The sequence below is a fragment of the Spermophilus citellus genome (genome assembly GCF_964194105.1).
Source record: "Spermophilus citellus genome assembly, chromosome: 1".
NCBI classification, from domain to species: domain Eukaryota; kingdom Metazoa; phylum Chordata; class Mammalia; order Rodentia; family Sciuridae; genus Spermophilus; species Spermophilus citellus.
The window spans coordinates 64,091,379-64,110,474 of NC_138182.1; the positions used below are offsets into that span (position 1 = coordinate 64,091,379).

Below are 19,096 nucleotides of genomic sequence, written 5' to 3' on the forward strand. Positions count from 1 at the left end.
TGACCTAGCTGACTGGTCTGACAATTGAAAGACTATAGACTGGCAGATTAAAGAAATAATGTTTGGAACCACCAATATTTAAGAAAAAATGAGGTTGTTGGATGGACAGTCCAGATCACTCATGTAGGTGAGTAAAGGCCAATTCTGTGATGGCACTAATTGGAACCACGTTGCTTCAATCTGTATTGCCCAGATCATGACCCTTGACACCTCCAGCCACAGTTGTTTTGGGATTTTTTTCTGTCTATGCTGTTGTATGCTTTTCCTATTTCTGTCAACACACCACCACAAATAAAAATACTACCTAATACACATTGACTAGCTTGTAGTTCTATAAGTCTGGGTTTGCACAACTGTTGTTCTCTCTTAGGGTATTCTAAGGTCAAGGTAAAGGCTTTGGACAGGCCAATTTTTTGTTTAGACACTCCAGGAGAAAGTGTGTTTCTGATCATATTCTTCTGCATAAACTTCCCTGTGGCTTTAGAACTGAAGTTTCTATTTTTTATTTTGTCTCATATTGAAGCCCCTCTCAACAACTAGAGGCCATCTGCATTCTTTGACTCATGGACACCTCCATCTTCAAGTCAGCAATAGTATGTAGAATCTGTCTTTTCTGCTTTGAATCTCTGACTTTCTCTTCTTCTACAATCCTGAGAAAATTATTCCTCTAAGGAGATCATGTGATTTGGTCAGGCCCACCTCTATTTCTAAGTTCATTTGTGCCAGATAATATAAGCATGGGAGGAATTATGCATAAGAGGGAGAGCATAGAAAATCTTGAGTGTTATACTGCCTATTATAGCTAAGACTAGTCAAGTAAAATCAATTTACTCTTGCTACATCATTATGGTTCCTGAAACTAAGTTCTGTACCCATTTTTCCAGAACATATACAGTCTGACAACAGTTTAATTTGTTGAAAATGTTAAAAAGCTTTAAGCTGTTAATCAAAGAATTCCATGGATCCTCCATGCTTTCTACTATCATCAGGCATCTGGTCTATTTAAATGTGGGAAATGAACATTTTGAGAATCAACTCAGAGTCATAATGAGAGAAAGAAGAATAGAGGTTGCTATAGGCGGAGGGAGGTGGGGAAATAGGGAGTATTTGCTTAGTAGGTACAGAGTTTCTGTCTGAATTAATGTTCTGGACATGGATAGTAGAGATGGTGACACAAAAATGTGTATATATTTAATGTCTCTCAATTTCACAAATAAACATGGTTGAAACGGTAAATTTTATGTAATGTATGTTTTACTAAAGTGCAAAACAATCAACTCCTATAGAATTCTGTTTCATCTTATGTTCTCTTCCCATAGAGTATACATAATTTCCATAAGGTAGTTTGATTAATACATGTGACCAATGTTAAACCCCGATGCAAAGAAAAGATCACCAACTACAATTTTAAACAAATTAAAGCAAGTTTATATTAAAGTTAAAGGAAGCTGATCAGCAGCTGACTCCCCTAATGCTGGCTAGAGACCAGCAGCCCTAGTTCCCCAAGGAAGAGAATTTATAGCTCAAAAAGTTGCAAAATGGGGGTGGGAAGTCTTGAGAACTCTGACAAGCATAATACAAAAGCAGATGGGAGGTTAATGATCTAAATGGCTCAATATTTCAAGTTAGGGAGTAAATTCAGATCCCAACACCAGAATTTATGAGATGCCACTAAAGTTTCAGAGAGGGTTGTTATCTGGTCAGGGAAAGCCAGGCATGGGTGAGTTCAAGGCACGGGCAGACATTCCAAGCAAGTTTAAAACCTCAAATTATGGCCAGGCCAAATAGAAATCCTAATATTTTACAGAAAACAGAAATGAACTTTTATAACTTTTGACAAGATGGCTCCTGATCTAAAGAGGGAATTAGTCTGGGTTTATCAACCAACCCTCTAGAGAGATTATCTCCTCTTGGTGACCCCAAAGGTACTGACTAGTATGGAAGAGATTGTACATTATATGGAGTAATATATGTTAAAATCCCTTGATTGAACACAGAAATTTCAATTACTATATTTTAAATAATAAATTTTACTATATTTAAAATTTAAATTTTTGGAATAAATAAAGTATGCTTTGCTAGTCATCTTTTCATCACTATGACTAAAATACCTGACACAAATGACTTAAAGGAGGAAAGATTGATTTGTGTTTACAGTTTCGGAGGTCTCAGTCTCTGGTTGGCAGACTCCATTGTTCTGGGTCTGGGATGAGGCAGAACATCATGGCAGAAGGGTGTGGTGGAGGACAGCTGTCAGCTCATGTCAGCTGGGAAACAGAGAGAGGGAGGGGAAGAGGAAGAGAGAAGAGCAAAGATCCAGAGGCAAGATATGTTCCTCAAGGGCATATTCCTAGTGACCTACTTCCTATTCCTAGTGATATACTTCCTCTAGCCATGCCCCACCTGCCTGCTGTTACCAACCTGTCGTTCATTTAGTTATCAATAAATTCAATCAATGGATTAATCCACGATAAGTTTAGATCCCTAATCATTTCTTGAAAGTTCCACCTCAAATCTTGCTGCATTTGGAATCATGCTTTCAAAACATGAGCTTTTGGAGAGGGATTTCAAAACCAAACCATAAAATATACTTTTTATGAGTATATGTCAGCAATTGAAAGTTAGCTACTTTTATTGTAATCTTCAAAATATAGATAAAAATTCACAGGCCTTCAATATTATTAATAAGAAAATATTTAGAGAAAATGTTATTTTTTTATAATACTCTGCAAATAATCAAGCAAACCATGAGTTTTGTTTTAAAAATATGTAACAGGGCAGGTAATAACCATAAATAAAGAATGGGATTTTTCTTTCTTTCTTCACATTTGAAGAAAGTACATAGCACTTGTCATAGCTGGTATGCCCGGAGTCTAATAAGTGGTTTTGTCTAGTGAGGTACTGCATAAGAGAGAAAGCCTCATGCATTCTCATGAAACATTAAGCTTTAAGCATAACTTCAATTTCATTTAAGACTGTTTCCATAATATATTCTGTTTTGGAAGTGATACATTGAGTTACATTGTGTTAGTCAGCTTTTTGTCCCTGAGTCAAATAATTAAGAAAAACAACTTAACAGAGGAAAGACTTATTTTGGCTTACAGTTCCAAATGTTTCATTCAGTCCATGATTCCATTACTTTGGGCATAAGGTGAGACAGAATATCACAAGGTGAGGAAAGTAGCTTAGCTCATGGCAGTCAGAAGACTGACAAGAGGGAAAGGAAGGGGCTGGAGATAAGATATAGTTCCTAAGGGCACACCCCCAATGATTTTCAACCAGTTCCATCTCCCACAGCCTCTACCACCTCCCAGGAGACCCTCAGCCAGCTATCCATGGATTAATCTATTCATGAGGTCAGAACCTACAGGATCTTATCATTTTCCATCTCAAAACATAACTTCATGAGGCCAAGCCTTTAACAGGAGTCTTTGGGAGACACTTCATATCCAAACCATACGATGCATATTTAATATAAAAATAGAAAAAAAACTGTATAAAGTTAGGTTATCATTATTAGAGAAGAATTTATATTTCTATAACCTGAATATTTATAATTCTGTACTTGTGAATGGAACTTATTTTCACAAATTATTTAATGAAAACCTCAATATGAGTTGTAGATAAATTGAATATATTAGAACATGTGCTATAAGAAGTAATCTTATAATACCTTCTCAACACAGTTTACTCTACTGTGGGAGATGGAACTGGTTGAAAACTGGTTGAAAAACTTTAATTTAGTCTTTTTGGACAAATCCCTGAAAATAATCATATAAGGAGACCTTTTAAAAGTTATTTTTTTTTTATTTACAAGTAACAGTATCACTGGAACAACACTGAAATCTGAGTTATAAAAATTATTTACTTACAGTTCTAACTCAGTCTCTAGTGAATTCAGATCAGCCATTGTTTTGGTAAGAAATAACCATTAGAATTTGAGATATTAATGCAATTATATTCATAGAAAGGGTATGAGAAATTAATACAGACATATTGCTGACTAATTGCAGTATCCTTACTGGTGAAAATGTACCAAAACCCACTTTCACAGACATGATGCCATTATTCAAACACTCCCAAAAAGACAGAGGGAAGCGATGGTCATCAAGTATGTAGTATAGACTTAAATGGCTGATAAACTTGTTCAAGTAAAAAGGGATATGCAGTGTTGATCCCAAAATAAATTCTTAAAATGCCATGTGGATGCAAACAAAAATATTTTTAATGATTTTCAAGATCATCAATGGTTAGAAGCATACATGGAGAAATAAAGACATAGACTGACATGAATTCCAGATATTTGGAAAACTAAATGGCTATTGGCAAATAATGATGCTTCTTCATCACCCTGTCTCTTCATGTCTCTCCTCCCACCATCCTCAGGGCAATTTTTTCCCCCTCTGGAACAGAAAAATTGAAAAAAAAATCCAGGCAAGATAATGTCTAATTTAAAGAAATAGATTGTTCTGTCTTGACAACATTTGAAACTAGTGATCGTTTTATTTAATTCTAAAGGAGAAAAATATGCATATTTAACAAAGTGGCTCAGTGCCTTACCATGGCAAGATTTTTAAGGAAATAAATCATTATTTTGCAATTATTAAAAAAATGGTAGATTAAGAAGACTTCTACCAATTAAAAAAATTATATAATTTCTTTGTTTCATCATTTACAATTGTCTCACACAATTATGTTCATCTCTAAAGACAATTGTAATGATATTTTATACATTTCTCTATCGTTGCTCAATCAGTACCATGGTCTTCCAATTCAAGTCACAATCTTCTTATATCCTTTTATTTGTATATACTGTGTGTGAGGTAGAAAAATGTCCTCTGCTCAAAGATTTCACACCTTTATCCCTGCAATCAGTGAATGTTTTCTTTTGTGAATATAGGAAACAAAACACAATAGACGCAAATATTTGTTAATAAAAATGTAAACATAAATATATTTAAATGCATATAAAATATATTTTAAAACAAAAATGTACTCATTGTTATTTTGAATAACATATTTGTGAAAATTATCTATATTTCCATAACTAGTAAGAAATGTGGTGTTATATATAAATATTTGGTGCCAGGGATTGAACCCAGGGTTGCTTAACCACCAAGCTACATCAACATCATATATACTTCATTAAAATAAAAATTTTAATTTTTAATTTTTATAAATTAAAATAATTTTTAAATAAATTAATTAAAATAAATTTTTATTTTTATTTTAATGAAGTATATATGACAGCAGAATGCATTTTGACTCACTGTACACATTTGCAGCACCCAACCCTTTTTCTTTATTTTATTACAGACAGGGTCTTTCTGAGTTGCTGAGGCTGGCTTTGAACTCGTGATCCTTCTACCTTAGCCTCTTGAACAGCTGGGATTACAGGCATGAGCCACTGTGCCTGGCAATATTTTGAAAAATATTTCAATATCTGATTTAATAGGAGACAAATATCTGGAGTTTCATACATATTTATTTTGAATTTTTATAGCACATCTTTTTTTGGTTGTCATACATGAATAAAATCCACCTTACATACACATTTATTTGGAAATGAGAATGTATCTGAATGATGTAAAAGATAAGTTTCTCAGGTAGCATATGCAGATAGAATTAGAAGTTCAAGGTACAAGTTGGAGGAGATTTATTTTTAAAACATACTGCAAAGAGAGCAACACCAATCAGGGAGAGTTTGACAGACAAAAAAAGACAGGTAAAATAGGAGAGAGAAAGAACTGGAAGAAAGAGGCAGACATTAACATAGCTTTGAAAAACCTTGTCTAAACCATTGAGGAAAAATAGAGAAAAGATTAGTTATTTGAGGAGTCTCATCTCAGACAGAAGGGGCTCACTTTCAATACCCATACTGCTCAGTCATCAGCTGGGCACAACTGGCTTTTAATACTATGCCAAAAGTCAATAAGTTAATTTTTAAGAATTTCGTTGTTATGTGGTATCTGGATCCTTACTAAAAATGTTTTTTTACTCTGCTGAGTTAAAATCTTTTGATCTATCTTATACTTTGAGTGGAATGCTCACTTACACATAGTTTTGTAACATCATGCATTGGTCATTTAGGAAGTACTGAAAAATATATTCCCTGAATTGTGCAGAAATCTTATAAATATTAACACATTTTATTACAAAATAGATAAGATCACAATTTTTAATACCATTAATCTCATCAGAAAACCTGTAAGTATTAGGAAATCACAATGGCAAAGTTCTGTTAGGAAGAGACAGGGAAGTCAGAGTTTCTGAATGGACAATTTAATTAGAAAGATTTTGAGAGAAAATCACTCATCATTGACAACAAATGCTTCAGTTTCTCCTTCTTTTTTCCCTTATGGGTTAACTTATGGGTTAACTTCATTCAGCCAATTCCCACATCAAAAAACAAAATGTAGCTTGTCTGTCAATACATTTTTCAAGTAAACACAATGTTTTATCCAAAAACAACATTGGATCAGGTTGCAACTTAAACAACTTTAAATATGTGTTTTCTTAAGAAAGTCGTGGTACTAGCAAATATGGGGCATATTTGTATTATGCATATTTGCATATGCCTATATATATATGTAATTGAGTCATAAAGATTATTAAAATGATAGCACATAGTACACCCAGTTTAACAGAGTTTAGGAAACTCTTATGTAAGTTTGTTTGTTCACTTGTTTGTGTGTGTGTGTTTTACCTCAAATGTATTGTGAAGAATCCATTATGAGTATGTGACACCACATTTTGATTATTGTCTGGACAATATTTACCTAATACTTTTGCACTTTGAGTGAAAATGTCAGTATAATGATACAAAGTAAATAACTTCTTTATTTCTTACAATAAGCCTTGAAAACACCTGACAAAAATCTCAGGTGTCTGTGGACCACACTTTGAAAACTCATGTTCTAGGATCCATATTTATTAGACCTAAGGCTAGAATTCATGGTTCCAAATACAAAGACTGAAGTTTGTTTCCACCATATAAATCCCCTCAAACACAATTTAATTGTTTGATGCCTCTTGAGCTTCCACTTAGTTCTATTCAGGCACATCTCCTACTTGTCTCTCCCCATTTATCAATCATTTCTGACATGCTCCATGTAATACAGTATTTTAATGGAACTGCTGTCTTGAATTCCCATGTTTTCTATAAGCCTTCATCCTTATCTTATTCTACCTTTTGCAGGTGATGAAATCTTCTCACTCTCAGCTTTTCTCAAGGTGAAAACAATAAAATTGTTAGCACCTTCTTCTTAGAAGATAGGACATTTTCCAATGTTCAAATTTTAACATAAAAATGCCTATTTAATAGTGATTGTCCCATTTAACTTGGTATAACATAAAAAGGTAAACAGAAAAATCAATTAGAAGTCTTATGACAGCAAAATACAAACTACTATGAAGGTACATATACAAAGTCTTTCTCTCAGAATGATGGTAGAGATCATGAGTAATACATAAGGCCTAAAAGAATGCTCCATTATGTAGAGGTTGTTTTTCTGATAGAAGGGATTATAGTTTTAAAAGCAAACTGGAGTCTGCACATAGTGCAAGGGAAACACAGTTTCTTTTCTCACAAATATACATACCTCTTGGAGAAATGTTCATTGTGTCAGATCTATTAATGGATTACCCAAAACTCAACTGTACCCTGTTTGAGGTTAAAAAAATTCCCATTTTTTTGTAGGAAAAAATGTTTTGACACAGAATGCAAATTATGACAGATTTATACCAAATATGCTCATTGCATTCTCATGAACACTTTTTTAAAATTTAATTGATTTTATTTTTTAAATACATGAGAGTGGAATGCATTACAATTCTTCTTACACATATAGAGCACAATTTTTCATATCTTTGTATATAAAGTGTGTTCATGCCAATTCGTGTCTTTATACATGTACTTTTTTGCATTACAATTCTTATTACACATATAGAGCACAATTTTTCATATCTCTGTTTGTATATAAAGTAGGTTGACACCCAATTTATGTCTTCATACGTGTACTTTGGATAATGATGTCCAACACATTCCACCATCCTTGCTAATTCCCTTCCTCCTCCCTTCCCCTCCCACCCTTTTTCCCTATCTAGAATTCATCTATTCCTCCCACACTCCTCCTCCCTACCCCACTATGAGTCAGCCTCCTTATATCAGAGAAAACATTTGGCATTTGTTTTTTGGGGAATGGCTAACTTCACTTAGCATTATCTTCTAATGCAATCCATTTATCTGCAAATGCCATGATTTTATTCTCTTTTGTTGCTGAGTAAAATTCCATTGTGTATATATGCCACATTTTTTTTATCCATTCATCCACTGAAGTATCTACATTGGCTCCACAGTTTAGCTATTGATAATTGTGCTGCTATAAACATTGATGTGGCTATGTCCCTGTAGTATGCTGTTTTTAAGTCCTTTGGGTATAGTCCGAGGAGAGGGATTGCTGGGTCAAATGGTACTTCCAAAACACTTATTTAACATACTTTCCTGCTTTCACCTAATGAAACAAAAAGAAGTTTTCTCTCTCTCTCTCTTTGGAGCGTCTGGGAAGAAAAACTTCCTGAACAAAGAAATAGTTATGGAATAAATATTTGATTGACTTGTTAATTGTATTCCTTTCTGCCTTGAATAATAACACTAAGCTTGTTGATTTAATAGCCATCTTACTACTATTAGATAGCATGGCAACACTTTCAGAATAGACATACAAGAAAAAGAAAATGATTAGGTCCTTGATAGGTTCTTAATAATGTTTTTGAATCATTTCATCAAAACCACCTGTGCTGACAATTTGTTACGATAGGAAGAAACTGAGATAGCAACTTATTAAGAAAAAAGGTTTATTTTTGCTCATAGTTTAAGAGATTTCAGTTCAGGGTCAGCTGTCTCCATTGCTTTAGACCTCTGGTAAGGCAGCACAACATGGAGGGATTGTTTGATGGAATGAAGTCACTCACCTCATGACCAGGAAATGAAAGAGAAGAAGGGACAGACCAGAGTGCCACAATCCCCTTTCAAGATATGCTCTGAAAACTTGAAGACCTCCTGTTACAGTGCCACCATCTTAAAGGTCCCACTTCCTTCCAATAGTGCCACCCTAGGGAATAAGGCTTTACCATGTGGATCTTGGGGGACACTTAAGAATATCAACCACATCATTGGCACAGATAAAATGGACTATTGTTTTAATCTCTCTTGTTAGTGGGTAAGTTACATCCTGATCTTTTAATATAATTTTTTGACTGTTGTAATCTCTTTACAAATGTCACTGTTGACATGGTTTATGTAAAAGTTTATGGGTATAATATGCTTTGATTTTACATGACATCTACAAACATTGGCCTTTTGATTCTCATTATCTCCGTTATGTTTAAATATTTTATCCCATTTTTTTTCCCTTCCAAGGAGTCTCTTACTACATTGAATCTCTTCGTGATATAATGGACACTGTAAGTTCTTTATCCACTTCTGACCTCTTCTCCTATTAATTTACAACTTGAAGATCTCAAAGTTCCCACCTTCCACAAGCATCATCTTTCAAGTGCTTAATTTCTGTTTTTCATTTCCTCAGAACTCAGCCCTTTCTTGGAGGGAGCAGTTAAAATGAGAACTGCCATCTGAAGTGCAAGACATCCAGTGGACTCAGGTTAAACAAGCAGAAAACTCTTTATACTTCAGGTTTTTTCTCACACTCAGAAACAGAAATGAAGTGAAATGTAGGACTTTTATTAAAGGCTTTCAACTTCCTTGAGACTACACAGCAAACCACTGAGTCTAAGTCACTGTTCAGGTGAATAGTTCTAACACAGAGCATATTCCTCCTAATTTACAATTCCATCCTTATTAGAGACACTGAACATAGGTCAGAGAAGTGTGTACTATCCCATCTGATCATGTCTTACTTTCCCTTTAATCAGAAAGGAAAGGTTTTGACATGACAACCTTCTTTTATATCTCTAACAACTCTCTTAGTGACATATCCACCTGTGTTTATAATTTATTTATCATAAATTTCTATAATTCCAGTCAGGCACCATAGCATATGCTTCTATTCCAGTGACTTGGGCAGCTGAGGCAGAAGGGTAACAAATTTGAGGCTAGACTCAGCAAGAACCTAAGCAAATTAGCAAGACCCTATCTCAAAATTTAAAATAAAAAGGACTAGGGATGTAGCTCAGTGGTAAAGTGTTCCAGAATTCAATCTCTAGTATCAAATATATAAATAAAGTTTTATAATCTCTGAATAGATCAGCTTTTCTGTTTAATGTGTAAAGCTGAAGTATTTGTAATTGTTAATTCTTTAGTTGAAGTCTGGTTTTCATGGTCATGGTATTCTATAGACTCAGAAATTACTATTTTAATGTCAAAGCTGAATATTTGTCTCATCTTTTCATTTTAATTAGTTTAATAAAGATCTAAGCTTCCCTAAGAAAAATGATTATCTATTAGAAAAGAGAAACTATTAGGTAAAATGAAACAAAAATAGAGTAGTAATGTTTGTCTCATTCTACTGTCCTTTCCATCCTCACAATCTCACCCTCCCCTCACTCCCTTCTGCCTAATCCAGAGTTCCTTCATTTTTCCCTACCTCTCACCCCACTATGGATCAGCATCCACTTATCAGTGAAGACATTTGGCCTTTGTTTTTGGGGGATTGGCTTATTTTACTTAACGATATTCTCTAGTTCCAACCATTTACCTGCAAATGCCATAATTTCATTCTTTAAAGCTGAGTAATATTCCATTGTGTATATGTAACATATTTTCTTTATCCATTCATCTGTTGAAGGGCATCTAGGTTGGTTCCATAGTTTAGATATTGTGAATTGAGCTGCTATAAACATTGATGTGGCTGTGTCGCTGTAGTATGCTGATTTTAAGTCCTTTAGGTATAAACTGAGGAGTGGAATGGCTGGGTTAGCCAGAGGGGGACAGGCAGAAGAATGAGAACTTGTGCTCCATTTGCGTATAATGTGCCAAAATGCATTCTACTGTCATGCCTAACAAACTAGAACAAATTATTATTATTATTTTTTTAAAAAATCCTGTATACTGGCACACCTCCTGAGAGGCAAATCCTAATGTTAAAGAAGGTAAATTATTTATTTTATAGTACTTGATGCCACAAAATAAAGGTATTTTCCAAGTTGGGGAGAGAAAAATTAAAAAAAAATATATACATATGCACATTATATTTATAAACTATAGAATTCCTGGGGTAACGATTTTGGACCACTTAGAGCTTAGCAGAAAACAGAAAATTTGTGCATTGTTTTTTAGATAAGTTTGTTTGTTAAATGAAGAGGCTTCCCACTCCTGCTTTCAGAAAGAATGGTCTCTGTGTTTTTTCTTAACATATCCCAATCATTTTTGACTCAAATGTTTTTTCTTCAAAAATGCTTAAATTTTTATTTCTGTGACCATATCGCTCAGATTCTCTTACCTCTGTGTTAACTTTCTTTCACCTATTAGATTTTCTCTATAGGTTTCTTTATAGTTCACTTGTCTAGGAAGGTATATTAAAAGTGATGCAGAGGTATGGAGTGTTTTATTCAGAGTATTCTGAACTTCATTTGTAAAATACGTATTTCAAGTTTTCTCTGAATAGCCACTTTACTTTCAGGAATGAAACAAGGCTCTTAAGATTAGCTATAAAATAGTTATTAAAGTGTGAAAACATCTCTTCTAAATTTATTTCATGGCTATATTCTCAGAGAGATAAGCGCAAAGTATAGCCCATATCAATTTAAGTTCTTGTCCCTCATAAATTTATTTACATAGAATTTACATTAAAATCCACTAGATGCAGTACCAATTTTCTATTTAAAACACTAAAATTCTTACACAAAAATTTTGTACTAAAACTAGTTGGCTTTAGACACACAATTCAACTATTTATCTATGCTACACACTCAATTTCTGGAAAATTTCATCAAGAATAATATAAAAGTGGTTGAAACTTTCATTGATTTTTCATTGACTTTTGACTCTGTGGGCAGAAACTAGTTACAATCTAATCTATACTAACTCAGGGTAAAATGCTAGCTAATAAAACATGCCTTGGCCTGAATTTTAATAATACTTTGATATTCAAGGATGATAGAACATCTGATCTTCAACTCTGAGCCTGAAAAAAATGAAAATTTTAGTAGAGGAAGAGGGAAGCCAACTGTCCACTACTCTATTTTACTTCCATTCATATTATTTAAAGTCACTTTTGATTTTATAAGGATGGAAGTTCTTACACTCATGAATTTAGTCATCACAAAATAAAATGAGTGCCTAACTATAGTATTGGAGAAGGAATATTTGCACTACTTTCTTTAATAAAATAAGGAAAAATATCTTCAACAATATATTCTAAAACTGTAGTTCAAATATAACTACCTCAAATACTAAGAATTATGTTATTCATTTTCAATTAATAAATTTTAAGATGAAAAGAATTAGCTTAGATATTATATTTCTCAAAACTTCATAATAACAATTACATTATTGAGACTTTTCAAGTAGATGTGAGGAGTTAATAACACCTATCATGAAAAAAGACAATTGAAATTATTTTGATTGTAGGCCATCATATTGATTTAGGGATATGTAACTAGTGCTTTGAGTTAGTTGTGTTGAATCAAAAAAAAAAAAAAAAGCTAAAGAAAAGAAAATTATTGAAATCTGTCCAAAATATAGTCATTTATAAAATTAAAAGATTCATACTGAAGATAGTAGATAATTATGGATAAAATAATTTTCACTTGAAGACAGGCAGTTATTTTTTTTTCTGGGTAGTAATTTAGATTGTAGATCCTGATCAGTTTAAGTTTGCTATTAACCCTGGATGATTTGATAATATATTGCTAACAAACCATTCTTAATCTCTATCCACACAATTTAAGTTTCTTAACTACAAAATTATGTGACTTCATACAATACTAACTATCCTGAGAAATGACTATTGACAGTGATATTGATATAGATGAGATTAGAGAAGTATAAGAACTTTATTATTAATAGGACTGTATATTATTATAGAAGTATACAAACTTAGAACTTTGCAAATCAGATAGGTCATATATGTATCTGTTTGAAGTACCATACACTGGGACATTATTTTAACAATGTATTAAAGATAAAATATTCTCCCATGTTATGGTCTTAATGTTTATATTCCCACAAAATTCATTTGTTGAAATCTTTATTCCCAGCCTGGTAGTATTAAGAAGTAGACCTTTGGTAGGTGAATGGATAATGAGGAATAAGTTCTTGTGAACATCCTGTTCACAAGGAGGAGGCTTGAGAGACATCCCTATATTCCCACCATATGACAATGTGGCAAAAAAGGCAGGATCTTTAGCCAGAGACTAAACCCTCATCAGTCTCCAAATATGCCAGCACATTGAACTTGGACTTCTTAAGAAATCAATTTCTATTGAGTAGATGATGCCCAGCTTATGTAGCAGCTCAAGCAAAGTAGAACATTATACACCTGTATACATTGTATTAATGTGTAATTGTATTAATGATATTTTGGGTTGAAAACTATAGCATCATATGACATATGTAGTTGACCATTTTATGCTTTAAAGCTTGTAGTGCTAAAAATATTTTTCCTATTAATCCTCAACCATGTTGTAAGTTGATTCTAACAGCTCTAGTGACCTATGTTGTCCAGTGACACTCTACCTGCATACAGTTACCACCCAGTTAATCCATACAAGTTGATGAATGCATTGATTACATTAAGGCTCTTGTAACCCAATAATTTCACCTCTGAACTTTTGCATTGTCTCACACATGAGCTTTTGGGGGACACCTCATGTATAAACCATAACAGATGCTACTTGTGTTTATTGAAAATATATAGATTAAAAATGGATAAAAATATTGGTCAGGGGAAATGAAATTCCTTATGTCACAAAACCTATGTTCAATAAAAGTAACAAATTCAGTGGGCATTAAAATTTGTTGCTTACTATTTCCTGCATCGTATTGGTTCTATTTTCTCTCCTTTTTAAACATTGGTTTCATTGAAACTTAATTTTTCATGAGGAGAAATAAATCAGGTATGGAATCAACATTTGCATGTTGTTGCCTTTCCTATATGTATACAAGAGGGTGTGGTTAGTTCGGCATTGCTGAATGTGAGAAAGGTATGCTATCTCATAAATATACTGACTAGAAGGAGACAATAGAAGACCAGTGTGAGTTAGAGAGGTACTGTTAATGTATCTGGAAGGATGTAGAGAATAGGACTATTCTTTTGTAACAAAATTCCAAACTAGCAATGTCATAACATTTACACAAAAAAGGCAGCATTAGAGAAAACTGGTGGTAGAGAATAGTAGCTAAACTTCATGGGTTCAATTACATTCTAGAATCCAAGTCTGGTTATAAAAGGGTAGGGACCCCTCTCTACAAGGAACTCAGGAATTTGTTGCATTGTTGAAGCAAATATTCAGAATTCGGAAATAAAGATATTTGCATTAATGAGGTTTTATTACTATAAGTTGAAATGTGTTAGACTGGTTCTAGACACTGGGTTGGTGTCTAATCTGTGAGATTTCATGGATTTTATTTTGAGAAACTGGAGGGCAGAGCTTGGATAGCTGGTGTCATGGAAGGGAGGTAGTGATCATGGAACTTTGTTTCCCTGTGTATTTACAATCTTTTCCTTTCCTCTGAGTCTCTGCCAACTTCTTAATTTATATTAACTTTTGAACATCAATGTTCCTTCTTACTTAAAACATTTTTAGCTTGCTCTGATAAATGACAGGAATATGTCAAATGTGCATGTTTGGAACAAAATAAACTTGAAACCAGAAGGCTGAAGATCATATCTCTGTTTAGCACCCACAGACAGTGTTACCTTCATAAATAAAAATAAACCCTCTGGATGCTTGATTTTCTTTTTTATTTATGAAATAATGGTATCCATTCCTACATCATATAATTATGTTAGGATAAATAATATGATCTCTCTAAAAGCACATCTGTCTTTCCTCTAGGAGTAATGCATTCTATTGCCCCAACTCAAGAAATGTTTGTTTCTGAAGTATAATGTTAATTAATGAAGACTCCGCTAAATCCATCAAATTATTTCTTCTTATGTCACATGGGAAGTCAGTTACAAGCTTTAAAAAAGTTTGTTCTAATCAAAATGTAAGCTTTCTTCTTGAAATACAGATCATAATGTTTATATTTAAATCAGTATGTCCTGGATAGGATAAAGTTAAACTCAATTTTATCTATATAATCATAGATTTCAAAGTACAGCAATTTGCATTAAACATATTTAAATGTTTTAAATTTAAATGAAGACTTATGCAAAGTCATAAGCTCTAGATTGTTTAAAATAACTAATTTATGATATTAATGTTTACTTCCCAGACATTTTGTGACACTGTGATCCAAGAAGTCATATACCTTAAAATTTATTCATGCATATTTTCAACACTACAGTTAATGAAGCGAGTATGCTAAATTATGCTATTTCCATACCAAGCTTTGCTCTGTGAAATGAATACGGTACATAATTATGGAAATGATACTGGTAATTAACTCAGAGTAGTAACAGAGCCTACATAAGTTAATTTTTAATCATGGTTCAATTCAATGTGTGTTTTCAATAACACTAATGTTTATTTCCTTATTTAAAATATTATTTAAGTGGACAAATTGTACTTTGTAATCATTAAATTATAGTTGTGACTAATTCACTGATTCTGAAAAATAGGGAAAGTCAAGAAATCTACACTAACTACCTTTATAGTCATAGTTTTTGAAATGCTACAACTTTCAGACAATTATTTAAAATCTACATGTGTATAATTGGCTTTCTTATGTAGTATACTTTTACTTGGTGATTGATTCAACACAAATCACATAAAACTGAATATGAGCAAATGTTATCAAAATATAATAATCTAATAATTTACTGTTTTGCTCTGGGGGGAAATATGTTTTTTAACTAAGTAGTTAGTGTGCTTTTGTTCTTTTCTATTTTGTGTTGAATTCCTGTCCTAGTAGAATTTATTTGCTAATTAGAATAAGCACTGCTTAACTAGTTTTATCTAATATTTCTTTGTGAAAGACACTATTTTTTGCTGAGATAGTCATTACTCTAACACTAATGGTCACCATTACAATAGAAGATTATACATTTTGTATTTAAATTTTTCTATTTGCTTGTATACCACATAGCTTACATTAAAAGTGAATAATATTGTTCAAAATGTCCATACTACTAAAAATTCAATACAGATTTAATGCAATCCCAATTAAAATCTCAATGAAATTCTTCACATAAAAATTAAAAAAAGATCATAAAATTCATTAAAAAAAAGTGACCCAGAATAATTAAAGCAATCCTCAGCAAGAAAAGTGAAGCAGGAGGCATCACATTACCAGACCTTAAACTATACTACAGAGCCATAGTAACAAAAATGACATGGTATTGGCACCAAAACACACACATAGACCAATGGTTCCGAATAGAAGACACAGAAACAAACATTAATACAGTTATCTCATGCTAGACAAAGGAGTCAAAAATAATTCATTGGAGAAAAGATAGTCTCTTAAACAATTGGTACTTGGAAAGCTGGACATCCATATGTAACCAAATGAAATTAAACCCTATCTCTTACCCTACACAAAAATGAAAGTCAATTAAAGAAGGAGGCTCTAGAACAAAACCCTGCTCCTAATAGAAGAAAAAGTAGGCCCAAATTTCCACCATGTTGGCTTGACTTTCTTAACAAGACTCCTAAATGCAATAAGTAAAATTAAGAATCAATAAGTGAGATGGTTTTAAACTAAAAAGCTTTTTCTCAGCAAAGGAAACAATCAACAACATGAAGAGAAAGCCTACAGAATGGGAGAAAATTTCTACCACATGCACCTCAAAGCATTAACCTACAGAATATAAAAAGAACCCCCCCCCCAAAAAAAAAGCCCAATCAATAAATAGGCTAAGGAACTGAACAGATACTTCACAAAAAAAAAGGAAAGAAATTCAATTGATCAACAAATATACGAGAAAAAAGGTTCAACATCTCTCACAATTAGAGAAATGCAAATCAAAACTATTCTAAGATTTTATCTCACTCCAGTCAGAATGCTAATTATCAAGAATATAAGAAACAATAAATATCGGTGAGGATGTGAGGAAAAGGTTACACTCATACATTGCTGGTGGGACTGCAAATTGGTGTAACCATTACGTTAAGCAGTATGGAGATTCCTCAGAAAACTTAGAAGGGAACCACCATTTGCCCCAGCTATCTTACTCCTCGGTTTATACCCAAAGGACTTAAAATCAGCATACTACAGTGATGCAGCCACATCAATGTTTATAACAACCCAATTCATAATAGCCAAACTATGGAACCAATCTAGATGCCCTCCAAAAGATGAATGGATAAATAGAACATGCTATATTTGCATGGTGGAATTTTACTCAGCCTTAAAGAAGAATGAAATTATGGCATGTTCTGGTAAATGGATGGAGCTGGAGAATATCATGCTAAGTGAAATAAGCCAATTCCAAAAAAACAAAGGCCAAATATTTTCTCTGATATGTGGATTCTAATTCACAATGGGAGGGGGGGGGAAATAGAGGTACTTTGGATTAGGCAGAGGGGAATGATGGGAGATGAAGAGGTATGCAGGTAGGAAGGATAGTAGAATAAATCAGACACAATTACATTATATACATATATGATTACATGACCAGTGTGATTCTACCTTCTGCAAAACCAGAAGAATGAGAACTTATACTCCATGTATGTACGATATGTCAAAATGCCTTCTACTATCATGTATAACTAATTAGAACAAATTAGAAAGAAGGAAGGAAGGAAGGAAGGAAGGAAGGAAGGAAGGAAGGAAGGAAGGAAGGAAGGAACAAAGGAAGGAAGAAAGAAAGAAAAGAAAAAAATGAGTGTCCAAGAATTGTTTCTACATCTATTTTTAGTAGATTTCTCTTCAAGAATTTTAGAACAACTACGTTACATTAAATAATACAGTATGGTAGATTTAAAAAATTATGTTTTATAGTCTACTATATCACTTGCAAAAATATGTAAAAATTCTTGGATTGTGGATTTCTCAAAAGTCTTATTAAGTTATTTGATTGGTTCATAATGGTGTTTGTACAGATATATACATAGATATACAAAATTAGTAGAGATCTACAGATAGGCTTGAGGGACATCCATAACATGACATCCATAACATTTTGTAAAACTGTGTTGTACAATGTCCATGTAAATTTTCAAAAACATAGTCTTAAAGCTTTTCATAGATTCTCAGGAATCTTATATCTATGAAATGTTGAGAAAAGTAAAACCTATAAGCCACTTTCTAAATCTATCTAAGAGTTTTTGCTTTAGTATATGACATATTTTGGTATTCTATTTTTACTCCAGATTAGCAATATATTAAAGAGATTAGCATTCTGTTGATTTGAAACAAGAACCAAAATAATTTATTCACAAAAATTTCTTGTCTTCTTTTTTGGAAGAGGAATTGATGCTACATTTTTTTCATCCTGCAAGTATCTCAGTAGATATGAGTAACAGCAAATATTTCTTTAAAAATCATTGTTTAATGCTGTGACACTTTAATATTAGTTAATACTAATAGGAATACAATTTTAGTTAATACTAATAGGAATACAATATGTTCAGTTTAGGAAACATTTGAACACATACAGAAACTTTTATATCAAACCTCAAATCTGTCATTTCTCTATCATTAGAAATGTTGTAGAAAATAAGAGAGTCACATCCACAATATGTCAAAATTTCTACTATCAATCATTAAGACAAACTGATATCATGTTAATCTTTATCAATCATTGAGACTTAAAAAGTTACTTCTTATATTTAACAAATATTGTTTTTTTTCAGCCGTAAAGCCATAGGGCCTTAGCTAGAGTTATCCTCAATTCTATTTAATTTCTAAATTTCACTATGATAAATCTTATATAATTATTTTTTATGTTTTTACCAAAAGATGGTTATCTATTTTAATGGTTATATTTATATTTGAATGCTGTTTTATATAGATGCATTTACAAAT

The 19,096-nt window shown here is 32.7% G+C and overlaps 1 long non-coding RNA gene across 1 annotated transcript; it reads left to right on the forward strand.

The window, feature by feature from the left end:
• The first annotated feature begins 5,914 nt into the window (after window positions 1–5,914).
• On the forward strand, window positions 5,915–13,974 carry LOC308648638. Its single transcript, XR_014021894.1, has 2 exons — window positions 5,915–9,465; window positions 9,588–13,974. It is a non-coding gene; the product is annotated as an uncharacterized lncRNA (long non-coding RNA).
• The last annotated feature ends 5,122 nt before the right edge of the window (window positions 13,975–19,096 follow it).